This window comes from Cryptomeria japonica, chromosome 5 (assembly GCF_030272615.1).
Source record: "Cryptomeria japonica chromosome 5, Sugi_1.0, whole genome shotgun sequence".
Taxonomy (NCBI): Eukaryota; Viridiplantae; Streptophyta; class Pinopsida; order Cupressales; family Cupressaceae; genus Cryptomeria; species Cryptomeria japonica.
Window position 1 is genome coordinate 487,172,236 of NC_081409.1, and position 16,724 is coordinate 487,188,959.

A 16,724-nucleotide genomic window follows, 5' to 3' on the forward strand; every position below is an offset into this window, starting at 1 on the left:
AAACACCATAAAAATAGAAAAATAAAAAATTCAAACCTCCAGATTTGGATAGAGCTTGGAAAGAGGTTTTCGATAATATAAGGTTTTTGAAAAAGCACCTTCGTATGACCAAGTTACGACCAAAAGAAAAAAAACCCCTCTTGTAGGGCATAAAGAGGGTTAAAAAACCCCTGTCACCAAAAATAGGCAAATTATATATCAAAATTCATAGAATCAACCTTCTGAATCCAACTATGAGGTCCTTTTGGTAGCAAAATGTACCAAAAAATCAGCTACCCCCAGGAATGGAAAAAAACAACTGCACAAACCTCTGAATACATAGATCTAAAGAACAAGGCCCAAAAATATCATGAAGAGAACAGGGGCATGCAGACTTGGAGCTCTGATACCATATTGGAGTTGAAGAAAAAACAACTCTACAACTCCCAAATATCAACTGCATGAAAACCCCCAATACACAGATTTGAAGAACAAGGCCCAAAAACTCTCATGAAGAGAACATGGGCATGTAGATTTGGAGCTCTGATACCATATTGGAGTTGAGGAAAAATCAACTCTAGAGCTCCTAAAGATCACCTGCATGCAAACCTGTCACCTAAAGAGAGAAGCACAAATGCTGTGGAGGCTAGAATTCAGAGATCCATAAAAGAGGAGTCATATTGATTGTGCAACAAGAATGAAATTCAATAATTACAGTTGTTATAAAAATACAAAGAGAAAATCCTTATAAAAGGATACTCGAAACCCTAAAGGAGAAAACCCTAAAGAATTATAATATTCCTAATTTTAGCTTAAGCATAGAGTATAATAGACTAATAATTAAATAAATAATTATTAGCTAATAAAATATTACTCTAACACAAACATAATACTGACACCTAAATTACATAAGCATCTCACCTATATATACAAATCATCAACCTTGATAACAAGGAGGGCTAAACCCTCAACCCTTAACTTACAATTACAAAAATTACATCACACAATACAAAGATCGACCACCAGACCTATATTATGATTTACATTACATATAATAGACCTAATTCAAATTTCCAAATGATCAAATCCACCGAAAATCATGTCAAGATCAACTGCAACATGCTACACTACTAGAAATACCACATAACACGAAAAATCATCACCGGTTCATAGAAGTCACCAAAAAATCACACAATGATCATTGCAAATTCAATGCGGATCATCAAAACAAATAGGACATGACTAGGAAACACTAGCAAGCATGTTAGAGTCATCCAAAATAGTTGGACCAACACCTATTTTTCAAATCTTCATTGATCAATGTCTCAAAGCTCAAGCACACAACCAATCGGTAACTGTCATGAAGAAAGATAACTTGCGGAGCACCAAATCATGAACCATCTAAAATGAAGATACAAAATATTATCCCAAACAATATTCCAAAGTCCCAGCACAAGATCTGATCACACCAAAATATATTAGAGGAAATATCGGATTCTGCAAAATAGTGATCAACAAAATCAAACTATAAAACCTGATCAGAAACTCTTCCCAAACTCACTGAAGTAAACTATAGGAATATGTTGACATTAATGACAAAAACATATCCTAGCAGTAACAATGATCGACAAAAACCAACAATCTCCCCAACAATCCAACATCTCCCGTGACCCCGATCATCACAAGGAAGCCCACTCCCCATAACATGGACCCAAACAATAATAAACAATAAGAGGCTCTAATCCAATATGCAAATTTGAAACCACAAGCGTCATCATGCAGCCATAACACATAAATGAGCATCCAAAGACTAACTCATCAAGGATCCAACAATGAGCCTCTTATCAAAATAATACATCAAAGGCCACTTAAGGAAATCAAATCTGCCACAAATAAGAAATGAAAGCTACAACAAGGCACATTCACTTGCTGGTTCTACAATAATAGAGAAGCACTCACAATCATGGCTCATCAACATGAAGGAGGAAAATTCAAGATCCCATTGGTAAGGCACATCAACTTACCAAGAATCAGACTTAGAAATTCCAAAAATTGATAACCAAACTGGAAAAATACTCTATAAACACAGATTGGCATATCTAATCACCAAAATGACACATTTGACTGACTATGAAGCACATTTGATAAGTTCTGAAGCACATTCAATAGCTTCTAAGGTGCATTTACTCACTGTTCTAGCATATACACCTCACAAAATGGCACATATGACAATTTAAGTAGCGCATATGACTAAATAACTGGCACATATGATAAATTCATGAGCGAATTTGACCCAAAATATAAAATTGATAGAAAACGGCTAGAATAAGAATCCAAATTAAAAATTAAGGAAAAATAGTTAAGTCACGAAACCAAAATGAGAAGAGAAGCCCAAACTATATGCAATGATTGCAACAATGAAACAACAAACGATAAAGTAATGAAAGGACTTATTGTAAAAAATGTCCATCAAGGTTGCGAAACCAAAATTCTACACAAAGACTCACAAAGAGTCTAATCAAGCTAAATAACTTTCATAAATCAAACCCAGACTAGAAAGGAACCAAATACATTCTTAAAACAAATGATAAACTTACACAGTGAATGGAGAGATTCTTGTGAAGTCTCTCTTATGGCAAAGCCAAACCAAGAAACTCAGAGTTCTCTCTCTTCACTTCCCAGCTTCCCTAGAACAGACAAACAAACTCTCAAAGAAAGCACATTCAACATCAATCATGGGGAGAAGTAGGTTTCATCCTAGAAGAAAAGAAAAATACAAAGATATGTAGAGTCGTGCGTTCATGGCAAAACACCTAGCTAATAAAAAAGAATAATTTTTCTCTTGCTTAGAGTTTAACTATATGATATAAATTATGTAAGAAAATATTTCATCCCAATACTATAGTCTAACTATAGGAAATATGATTTTCCCAAAACACCTGCATACAAACAACTCTACAATCATGATGAAAACAAAAAGGAAAAGCTAAAATACAAATGAAAAAATTCCACCGACCTGCAAATAGAAGTAATGACAATAATAGTCTGATGAAGCACCCATAAGAAATCCAACAAGCTCCTAAGAAAAATCCAAGCTCAAGTAAAAATTTGCAGAGAAAGAATCAAGAATGGTAACCCAACAACAAGCTTAGGCAACTTGATAAAAAGAAAACCAAATCTAAACCCTAGCCTCAAAATCAACCAATCAAAATATTCCTTTTGGGAATATATTTTACCTACCCATCTTAGATTATAATTTTATTCCTCATTTCAAATTCAACCAATGAGGATAAATGGTAGGTGGGATTAAATACAAAACATATTTATAAATATATAAATGGGATATGATATTATTTTAATCTAAGGTATTTATCCACCCTATACAAATAGACAAACTATACTAATAAACCATAGGATATAAATTAAATAATCCAAATAGGGATTAATAAATAAATAATTCAAAATCTCATAAATTAAATAAATAAATAAACCATAAACAATAAATAAATAAATAAATAAACTATAAATATAAATTAAACAATAAATATTGAATAAATCACAAATCAACATTAAATAAATAAACATTAAATATCAAATAATTAAATACTCAAAAGGCCAATAATCCAATAAATTAAATGAAACATTATTAATTATAAAATCAAACATAAATACATCAAATAAATCAACAATAACTAGCATACTCACAATCACCAAGAAGACCACATCTCACTGACTGACAAGGCGAATTACACCAAGATGCTGACGACTCAAAGTGAACAACTTAGACCTAGAGTATGTGAAGGGAACTTGTGTCAACTCCGAACCACATGCCATTGGGATTTAAAGACACGCTCAGACTTGTGGAGCCAGGTGGAGTCGGTGTCTGGTACTTGCAAATCTTGCAACCACAAAGAAATGATACAATATATGTATATATATCATAACATACAAGTGATAAGGAATCACAATGGCTCATCCCACTTGCAATGAGTGATGTGACATCGTCTCTTTCATGGAGACAACCATACAATAATAAAACACATTGCATAATCAACTCGTCATATGTAATTGTGAAATAGGGTTACTGTAATCATAATAGCATCAAATCCATGATCAATATAAACTATCAATAATCCATCAACATAGTAATGCATATAGAATCCATCAAGCATATGTGATCCATCAAACACATATATCCATCAAATCACATGATCAATAATGTCAGTGTCATCATCTATATAAATCATCAAAATAACATATGTCCAAATAATGTCCAGCATCATAATGAGTAACTGAAACACATGTATAATCATAATCGAAAACATCATAAAGAGTCTAGATAAGTCTATCATGCATGAAATAAAAGTTAGGTCAATTCAAGTCAAGTCAAGGAGGGACACTACACTTTGAAATAGGTATTAGTTAGAATATCCATGTCCTTAAAACATAAAACAGTCATAAAACAATACAAAAGTCTTAATAAAAGCTCATAAAATGGGGCTCATCAATAATCATCTGCATTTCCATCAAGATCATAATCCTAATCACTCGTGTCTGCATCTGCTTGATTTTCTTCCTCATCCTCATTTGTGACATGCAATACATTCTCTCTCCCAATTTCTTCATTGTTAACCAAAATCTCTTCTTGAAATAGTCCCTTATTGTCTTCATCCACTTCTTTGAATATTTATTGTAAATTAACATATTTCCCATCAGGCATTACATCGATAACTTCCATGAATTTTTGTTTCGAAAGAGATTCTGTTTGAATGACATATGACCATCCTAGGCTTCTTACATCATCAATTAAAAATTATTGGTTAATTTGAAGAGGGGAAACATACGGCTCATCTGTCTCTGATAAATTTTTTTGTGTATTTTCACATACAAATCCATACTCATCAAATTGTACTACGAATGGTCGGATCCACTTACATTTTAATAATATATGACCATTTTTACCAAATCCACTTGAATAATTTCTTGGATGAATCCAACATAAAATTTATTCTCAATTTCATGAATAAATTCAACACTAACAACACAATCAAAATTTGTCTTTCCTTTGTCTTTTTCTTCCACTCTTAAATGACTACGATAGGTGGCCCACATTTCACTAAAATGCATAACCCATAAATGTGGAGATTTTGAAAGACCACTTTCCTTTTTTGTTATATATTGACCTTCTTCTTTTGCATCACTGATTGCATTAGCAATCCATTCTTCAAATTTTGGAAAAGAATCACCTCCAATCAAATCGTGACGTATGCGCTTTTGAGGGCGATGTTGCATCCAAGTTTGATTCTCTTCTTCATATTTTCTACATGGAATGATGACATACAAATAGTAATATTAATAATATAAATATGTAAATGCAATTGACTAATAAATTATTGTGTAATTTTTTTACCTACACCACTTATCGAATGAAGATGTGTTTTGAAGAATAAAGGCATGCATTGCACTTCTTTCTTGATGTGATAGCTTGAAGTGACATCCATTGCCTTCTACTACTTCACCTACAACTATCTCATCTTCAACATCATCCCATACACGTCGATTGACATTTTAAAATTCCTTCATATATTCTGTGCAAAATCCTATGGCCTCTTTTGCCTTATGTTTTTTCCCTAATACAAACAAATTTTTTCAAAACCTTCATATATCACTCTAAGGATACATCCATCTCATTCTTACTAGGCCACAATTCTCTAGTTCATATTCTAGATGTATCAAAAGATGCATAGAAATGTTAAAGATTCTTGGTGGAAATTCTCATTCCAATAGACAAAGGACTTCAACAACCTCCTTTCTCAAACTATGAAAGTTTAAAGGATCTAATACATGTAAACTCATTCTCTTTAATATTAGGCCTAACCTTATAATTGCCAATCATGGCCCCTTTTCCAAACTTGATATATTTACCACAATAGGTAAAATATTCTTGATTATGACATGAGAGTCATGGGTCTTGAGGCTTCTTAAGATATTTATGTCAGTTTGTCTTTTGATGTTGCTACTTACATATCCTGTGGGAAAGAGAGTCTGAGACATCAACTTTAAGAATTGTGCACATTGTTCCTTTGTCCAGACATAAGGAGCACTACGTTTTCTATATTTTTCAACCCAAATATTTTGTTGAATCTTTATTTCTTGAAAGTCTTAACGTAATGATATAGTATCAAAAGAACCAAAAAGAGTTTCTATAATAGCATAGGCTATATTTTTTTATGCATAATGGCTACATCCTTAAAGTATGGCAACTTATATAATATGCATAACCATTTTAGAATGCTTTCATTACATGGATCATATCTATTGCTAGCAATCCCATCATTTTAAATAAATGACTTTCCTTTTTGTCCATTCTCAATAATGTAATCACCTATTATTAGCAATTACACTTCATGATTCTCTTCTTGACCATTGAAACATGTTTTTTATCGATGATATGGATGATCCATTTTAAGATATGCACTATGTCTACAATAAATATACTTACACAAACTTATTGAGTGCCTCATGTTGGAACCCTAAAATTTGAAGATTTCAGAATTATAGATTCATGCCAAAAAGTGGATTAATCGATGCAATTGTTTGCACTACCTATGATCAGCTCCTGAAAACCTATGAACACGTTAAGAGGTCAATTTCCAGGTATGTATATGTATTCAAAAGTTGAATTTTTTAGGTACCCCCTTCTGAACCATAATTTCTTTCCATCTAAACGTTATTATGTCAAACTAATTATTCTTTTGCATTTTGTGTATACCCAAGTACATTCATTTCAAATTTCGGATTCAAATGGTGTCATTTGATATGTTTTATAAAGCTAACTCAAATGCTCTTTTCTTGAATTTAAAGTATACATTTTTAGAATTTTTATCAAAATGAGTGCATTTGGAAATTAATAATTTTCTCTTGCAAGAACATTACATTGATTGGATCATGCCTATGAATAGTCTATATCATTATATGACGACATGCAAAATCTTGAAACCTCATGATTTCATTTGATATTTTCACGAAATCCATTTTATTTACAATTTATTTTAATTTTCCTAAAAAGTATAATATTAATTTGAAGTGTTTAGCTTTGGATATTATGTTTTTGCTTCAATTAATATTATAATATTATTTATTTTATTTATGTTGCAAGGTAACAAAGGTTTATGACATTTTTAACTAACATGAATTATAGTCTTGTTACTTGCACGGAAAAGAAATGATGAGTTTATTTAAAAAAATATTAAAATTAGCTCATAAAGATTAGTTGAAGATAATAAACAACAACAAGAAAAATGCATTCACGTTTTTGCAATTCGGGCCATCTTTTGGAGTTGGATATGATTGATTAATGGTTTTGTCTTAAAATGATTTCCTTGACCATATATCTCACCTTGGAGGGCCTTTATATGAAATTTTTATTGTTTTCAAAGTGCTAGTGAGCCCATAAATAACCCAGATTTGAAAGTGACGGCCCGAACAGGTAGAAATTCCAGCAATATCCTGATGGAGGCAACAAAAAGAATGCTTCCTTGATGACATATGTTACTCCAATGACAATCCACTATGAAGGTATTGAATTTTATTTTCATTTTTGCCATTGGGGATAGGAGAAAATTATATCTATTTGGTACATATTAAGGAAGTATTATCTACCCAAAGGTTTTAAAAATAATATTTTACTTCGATCTTTTATCATTCACTAAATTACTTTGCAAAAAGTAAATTATTATATTTTCCTATTTTGGGGGCAATATTTATAAATTTTATTTATAATGTATTGTAAAAGAATTTTTTTTTTAATCAAAAGGGAAATATATTTACATAGGTTCTTCCTACCTTAAGTTTTGATGCATGGTGAAATGATGACTTAAATGAACTTTACTAAATTATGATTGTCATCTTTCATTATTTTCATATGAATAATTTTTACTCTAAATATATGAATTGAATACATATTAGGGTGAATTTTATTTATACAATATGGTTGATGTATTTTGAGTTCCCATCGGGTATCGATATAACTTAAAATGTACTTCCCCGACAATGCATAGCTACCCCGATGAGCTTGAGGTAATATTATTTTAATTTTTGCAAAAGGGGGTAAGTTAATATATTTTAATGTTTTACTTTTGAGTTAATGTTTGAGAGTTACAATTTTAATTTTTTCCAAAGAGGAGATTAATAAGGTAGTTTTATTTACTTTGGAAAGTTTTGTGACTCGAAAGTAAAAATATTCTCAAATGCTATATGCTTATGTCTTGAGATTTTTTATTATCAAAATGATTTTTTGTCACTTCTCTTGTTAAAAAGTATTTTTGTTCTAATGATAAAATGGCTATACTATTATGGATTAAAATAAATTTTAAGGGTAAAAGTATTTTTTATTTGTATAGGGATTATATTACTGAAGATTTTATTTCTCTAAAGTATCCCTAATGCAATTTTTTTGATTTATTACAAATGCCTAACTATACCATTCTTGTGCAGATAATTAAATCACATTCCCTTGTCACATATTGCGGAGGAAGTGTTTTTTACCCAAAGGCTTAATATAATATTTGGAGATATAATGATTTTTATTTTTACAAAAAATTCTTTAAATCATTGTCTCAAATATAATACTTTCTCACTCAATGTTATTTTGTAATATTATTTACTAGCGAGGAATATTTTCTCAAGGGAATTACATTTCATTTATAAAAGCCTTTTGCCATATAGTTGAAATAATGAATAACATTTGATTATCAAATGGTTGATATTTTCTTTAATCAAATATATTTACCCTAAGTAAATAAATTGAACATATGCATTAGGGTAAATCATTTATATCATATGGATAATGGTTTGATTGATTTTTTGCAAGTACATATTTCATATTTCCAAAAGAATTGAAGTTCCCCTAAAAGGTGAAAATGTATTCTTATCATGTTATTGGAATATTTGTCCACGGATATCATTTTCAAAAGGGAAGTATATTCTTTTATGAATCATATGTTATTATTTAAAAATCTATACTAGGGTAAATTAATATTTTCCAAAAGGGTTGAAATACTTTGATTACTCTAACCAAGTATTTACATGCAAGAAAAGGTTATTAATTTTTCGAAGGCAAACCCTAATCAAGGGTAGAATATGATTAATTCTTAAATCAAGGAATTTGATTGGCTTATCTTATGTGCATGAGATCTTTGGGTGATAATGAATATTTAAAGATTTGCATGATCAAGTTGAGGAACTTTATCAAGGCGGAAAATAAAAGAACATTATTAAAGCATTTATTTAGTATGTATTTTAGGGTTTTCATTTGTAATTATTTCTTAAACCAAAGGATGTTTCCTTTGGGAATGAAACTATCTCCAACTATCCCTTATGTTTATAAAAGGGAATTCACACAGAACAAAGGGGGGAATTTTTCATCTTTTAGATAATTTTGCCACTGGCTGGGATACAAGCATTATGTTTTAGAAAGGTCTAATAGGAATGAGGATTTTATTTTGTGCAAAACTGAATGTATTGGAGTATTTGTAACTACAGTTTTTATGTACATTCTTATTCCAGAAGTTAATATACAAGATTTCATGTTTTTATCTTCAGATCGTTATGTGTAATTTTGTGTTTGATGGAATTATATGTCCTCTTGATAAATCTTTTAGATTTGCTGTGATGTGCCATCACATGATGTTGTATTGAATGTAAAATTGGGTTTTTATTGTTCATGCAACACATAATGAAACCTTCATAGTGACGATCTTATAATTGTCTCTTGAGTTGATAGTGATCCTTGTCCACAAAGTTATTCATTAACTGTCAGATAAAGGCACTAGTCTGTTATTAATCTTTGCTAAATAAGTTTGTATGCATTATGTCCTTATCAAAGAAACAAATCTTCTAATTTCTAGTACTACTCTTTTTCATAATTGCTTAAAGTCCTAACAATAATCTTTTGCATAATACAACTATACTCACACTCATTTTATCAGTTTTAAAGGCATTCAATAAAAAGCACTTCTAGTTGCAGGAAAACCTTTTGCCATCCCTGCAATTGCTAATTCTCATAGTTTAAATTCACTCAAAACAAACCTCTTTTTTGCTTGAGAGCGTAAGGTACACCCACCTAGGTTTAGTGGAGCCTAAAGTGTAGAGGGATTTGGTCTTTGACCATCCTTGTTCGTTGGCCAAGGCTGATTGGATCAACTAAGGATTAGGCAAGTCTTTGGTTTTCCAATCTGTGGTTTTGGGCACCAACAAATTGGCGACTCTGCTGGGGAGTTGTCATACATAGTTTGACATTCACATAGAAGCTCTGGTGTTTTTTCACTGAAGATTTGATAAGTTTTGTTTTCCCCATCCGAGTCACTCAACAGATTGGTGACTCTACTAGGGAGTTGTTCAGAAGAAGTTTTCAGAATCTTTGGTAGTTTGTTTCAGACTCTACTGGAGGGAGGATCCCAGAAGATCAGTTAAGTTGGCAATATTTTCCTCTTAGGAGGTGGCAACTCTATATTAACAGTTTTTATTCAATTGGTGACTCTACCAAGGGAGGAAACCCAAAGGGAAATGAGAATTCTTCCCTTTGATAGTAATAGGAAATCTATTACAAAATGTCTCAAAATTGATTGAATAATCTATTATTTCCAGTAGACAATAGGCCATTGGACCTTAGAATATTTTCATGTGACATTGATGATTTATTTTTACATTTTGCGCAAGTTATACCAAAATTTTATGATGAACATAATGAATCAAAAAAGTGGCATTTAAAAATATTCTATTTGTTTAAAGAAAACCATGACATTGATGATGAAGGACAGGTAATGATGTTATTTTCTATAACATTGAAAGATAGGGCAAGAGAGGAGGATGTTTCATTACCCACACAATGCCTTTCACCATGGAGGGATTTCAAGTAATGGTTTTTTGATATGTTTCATGATGCAGGTAAGGAAGAGGATGACATTTGCTATGAGCATGACGAAAACCAGATTTACACTATGGAGGAAGAATCTTGCATTTCTCCTTTGGAGTCATTTTTTGACATAGAGAAATAGGAAGGTGAATCTTCAACACAATTATGTGTGAGGATGTTCATTATATATGCAAAAATACCTTAAAACATCAAGCCCTCATTGTCAAAAAAAATGCAGGAGTTGGGGATTTATCATGATCCTCAGGTAAGGCTTCTACTTGAAATTGTATATGAAAGCATGCTAGAGGAAGAATATAGTGATGTTTCATTTTCAAATAGTAAAGAAACTATGGATTTAAATATCGAAGAATCCATAGACGTAGAAGTAGACATAAGTAAATGCAATGGTAAAGACGAAACATTCCTTAGTACATAAGAAATTTCTAAATTATTAGACATAGAATATCAAAGATACATTCAGAAAAATGGTCCAACTTTTTTTCAGAATAAATAGGCAAAGGAATCAGTGCATATTCATGAAATGTATAGTGAAAAAGAAAATGAATATCAGAGAGAAAAAATATTGTATGATAACTATGAAAATCCCTTGTATGATGAAGCTCCAGAGAAGTATAAAGAAATGTTCTTCTGGAAAGAATCAATCTTTAATTCCGTTTGTGAAGATGATGTACATACAGTTCGTACACAAGAGGGTATTTTAATAGAAGACATTTGTGAAGACATTATTCCGGAAGATAAAGCATGTGATCAACCACAAAGGAATTTCCATGAAGGTATACCTGAAATTTTTATATTTTCAAATCCATATGTTGAAAAGGACATAAGAGAAAATATATCAAAAGGTAATATTGCAGAAATATCATATGATAAAATTATAGGGGAAAAGGAAATAATGATTTCACAAAATATTGCCGAAAAGGATACATGTCCTAAATCCTTATGTGAAAAGGGTAAAATATCTCCCAGGAATAAGGAAATAGAAAATATGTTTAGAGGTGACCTTCAAAATTTTTTAAGTTTTTATTATGATAAACATATGTGATGAAGATTCGTATGTGTGCCATAATCTACTCTTTGAGGAAAATAAAATATCTTTAAAAAATGAGGATATGATAAGAATGAACAATGTGGAATATAATTCCAAGAGGATAAATTGTTTGAATTATTGCAATAGGGGTTGTGTGGAGCCCAATCTGGATATTACGTTGGGATACACAAATATTTTTCAAAGAAATGCAAAAAATTTACCAAAGAATTTTACTCTAAATAATATTGCACAATTAGAAAATGAATTACACGGTGAAAGGGATGTTGAAAATTATGATATGGAAATTTTTTATCACACTCAGGAAAAGATTGTATATAGTAAAGGCGATTTAAACTTTTCAAATGAGAAAGCATTGTTAGGGTTTTCAAATGAGGATAAAGTACAATGGCAAGGTAATTACACGGTTGAGAATCATGGAATAAAATATGAACAAGACTATAAATCTAAGTATTTATTTTTAGACCAAATGATATCAAGGTGGTAAATTTGTGAAGATTATTATAATAAGGATGAAGCACACACTATGAATGGTAAAGAAAATGGTTATATTTTCAGAAGGTTCGTATTGCTAAATGATCAGAATCAGGTATTTGACAGAGGGAAGAAATGATGTAAATTTTTGGGGGCCTAGGGCCACCAAATTTTATTCAAATAAAAACCTACAAAAGGGAGTGCTTTTTAATGGTGTGCTCTTCCAGAGACAATTGGAATCTCGTTATGCTCTCAAGGAGCATACGTCCCCAGTAAGAACCATTGTTGGAACCCTAAAATTTGAATATTTTAGAGTTATAGATTCACGCCAAAAAGAAGATTTTTCGATACAATTGTATGCACTACCTATGATCAGCTTCTAAAAACCTATGAACACATTAAGAGGTCAATTTCCAAGTATGTACATGTATTCAAAAGTTGAATTTTTCAGGTACGCCCTTCTAAACCATAATTTCTTTCCATCTAAACATTATTATGTCAAACTAATTATTCTTTTGCATTTTGTGTATATCCAAGTACATTCATTTCAAATTTCGGATTCAAATGGTGTCATTTGATATGTTTTATAAAGCTAACTCAAATGCTCTTTTCTTGAATTTAAAGTATACATTTTTAGAATTTTTATCAAAATGAGTGCATTTGGATATTAATAATTTTCTCTTGCAAGAACATTACATTGATTGGATCATGCCTATGAATTGTCTATATCATTATATGACAACATGCAGAATCTTGAAGCCTCATGATTTCATTTGATATTTTTACGAAATCCATTTTATTTATAATTTATTTTTATTTTCCTAAAAAGTATAATATTAATTTGAAGTGTTTAGCTTTGTATATTATATTTTTGCTTCAATTAATATTAAAATGTTATTTATTTTATTTATGTTGCAAGGTAACAAAGGTTTATATGACCATGGAGGGAGGTCCTTTTTGTTAAACCATGAAGGGAGGTCCTTTTTGTTATAATGCGCTATGTTACTTTGGATGGTAGATTCACTAAAGTATACAACTACCATTTTGTTTTGCTGAATCATTTTAGGCATGATGAGAAGGTTAACATTCCATATTTTTTGTTATGTTCTATGAATGCCACCATTAAGGCCTATAAAGAGAACCCTATGGGTGACATTTCCATGCATCAAGGCTTAATGGTTCTTATTTATGACCACCTCAAGGCTAACCAAATATCCCACCCGCAACCCTCTATTTTTGAGTCTGAGGAGGATGGGTCAGACTCTGTTTTTTCTTTGGATGAGGGTTCTGATAGTGATCCAATGAGTGGGTCTGAGGAGAGTATGGATGACTCAGAATTTGAAGTAGGTAAGAAGAGTAAACATTTTAAAACCAGGCCTTCCTCCTCAAAGGGCAAGAAATCTAAAGGCAAAATTCTCCAGATATGCTCCTTCTCCTCGGAGGAGGTCTCTGAAGATTCATAGAAGGAGAAACCCCAAGGTTCTTTGAAAAAGAAAACTAAAGTCCATACTCAGACCAAAAACAAACAAAAGAGAAAGGATAAGAATGTGAAGGAGCTGGAGGAACATAAGTAGAAAAATATTTCAGAAGCTGACCAGAACTTGGAGGAGGTGACCACTGGAGAAGTTCATAGGGCTGAAGATAAAGCTACTATTGGTGACACCCCAAATAAGGAACAAGACAACTCTGGTAAGATATATCCCTCCTCAAAACCTCCTCCTGAGGGTATGGAAGGTTTTATGGACACCATGGAATGGTTAATCCCTAGTTATAAGAAAGCTGTGGATGACAACAAGAAGCTCAGCCACAGAATCTAGATTTTGGAAACTATCAACAGTGGTGAAGGGAAGACTATGGTAGATTATATGGAGGATTTGACAAATATTATTGCTAAAGCTAAAAATATAAGAGACTCCTTCAACCCCAGATTCGAGCAAATCGAGAAAGACCTGTTGGAGAGGAAAGCAAATGATAATGCTATGGATCAAACTATGTCGGGAATTGCTAGTAAAGTTAGCAAAATTGAGGATTGTCTCAAAAGTATCACAGAGAAAAGCTTAAACATCCTGAAGGTCTCTGCTGGCAATACCAAAAATCTCATCAGCAAATTGGATGAGGAGAAGGACACCCTAGAAATTGACCCTGACACTGAAGGTACAGGAGATGTTCAAGGACCCTAAACAAGAACCAGAGGTAAAAAGAAGGAGAAGAAGCCTAATAAGGACCTGGAGGAACTCAAAGCTATTGCGGTCACCTATGACTAGTTGGTGATTAAGGTGGAGGACCTCCTGAAGACTCTTTAACTGTGCAGTGTTTTCCTGGTTTCTATTGTTTTGTTGTTTCTATCTTTTGCTGTCCTTTCTGTTAACTGGCTTTATTGTTAATCATTTTGTAAGCTATTTTTAATGGTCTGGATACTCTATGATGATATTTCTTAATCTCCTATGTTAAAGGTTTCGGATCTTGAAAACTTATTTTTCTTATTAATCAGAACAAAGGTTTATATGACATTTTTAACTAACATGAATTATAGTCTTGTTACCTGCACGGGAAAGAAATAATGAGTTTATTTCAAAAAGAATTAAAATTAGCTCATAAAGATTAGTTGAAGATAATAAACAACTATAATACCCTAAAATTGGTCACCTAAACCATGGGCCCCTAATCTTGACAACATCACCAAGGTCCTAACCAAAGGCAACTAAATCAATCTTGAGCACACAATTAATTAATTATTTAATTATCAAATATTACATGACAAATCAATAAATCAATATTAATTAAATATTTATTTAATTAATTAAATCATTCCAAGAATATCGTTTTGATCAATTATCCTATTTAATTTATTAAATATCCTAGCATATTTAATTAATTAATAAATTTGCCATTTAATCATGCAAAAAAGGAATTAATTTATCACAAAAGGAATTAATCACAAAGAAAGAGTTAAATTGAAAATAAATAAAAGAATTGAATTGAGAGAAATCAAACTTGAGATATTCTTCTAAATTGAGAACTTGAAATCAAAAAAACAATTAAAGGAATTTAATCATTCTCTAAAATTAGAACTCAAAGCTTTTGAGAAAAAGTTCAGTTGCATTGAAAAGACTCTTTTCTTGAATAAATTAAAGAATTACCTATTGTTATCTCAAGTGCATGGAATTAATTGAATTATATCTCCAATACAAACTCAAACTTTTTTTTTGAATGCATTTCAATTAAACTATAATTGGAATCTATCTCAAGGTTAACTGAATCTAATTTCTCAATTATTTCATTTAATCCTAAATTGTGCTTTTTCTTGATCTCTCTTGTGATTCTCTATAAATTCAGCCTTCAGCTCTCATTCAAAACACCTTGGAGATTTATTATTATACACTTTTTGCTCTAGAGTCATTGAATATATTGTGCTTGCTTTTTGAGATTATTGCATCTTAGTTTAGCTTTTTGCATATTTAGTTTACTCCATATTGCTTGAATCCATATTGATTGAATTATTCATCCATCTTGCATCCATTTAGCTTAATATCATGCTCATATAGATTAAATCCTTCATCTTGGTGTAGTCTAGTCACTGGTATTGCTTATACAGATCTAAGAGCAATCTTATACTCGCATCTTTTAGAAGGCAATTGGTCAATTTGTTATGGTTTTATTATTCATGCTTATATCTGTCTAACCATACATGTAATGACTTAATTGAAGTGTTGTGTCTTGTAGCTTACAGATTCTTATTTCACTTTTTCACACACACAACAACAAAAAATGCATTCACATTTTTTTGCAGTTCGGGCCATCTTTTGGAGCTGGATATGAGTGATTAATGATGTTTTTAGTCTTAAAATGATTGCCCTGACCATATATCTCACCTTGGAGGGCCTTTTTATGATATTTTTATTGTTTTCAAAGTGCTGGTGAGCCCATAAATAACCTAGATTTGAAAGTGACATCTTGAACAGGTGGAAATTCCAGCAATACCCCAATGGAGGCATTTGCATTTTAGTTCTTTTTCATCACGAGATTGGTGCAACAAAAAGAATGCTTCCCCGATGACATATGTTACTCTGATGACAATCCACTATGAAGGTATTGAATTTTATTTTTATTTTTGACATTGGGGATAGGAGAAAATTATATCTATTAGGTACATATTAAGGAAGTAATTTCTACCCAATGGTTTTAAAAATAATATTTTACTTTGATCTTTTATCATTCACAAAATTACTTTACAATAAGTAAATTATTATATTTTCCTATTTTGGGGGAAATATTTATAAATTTTATTTA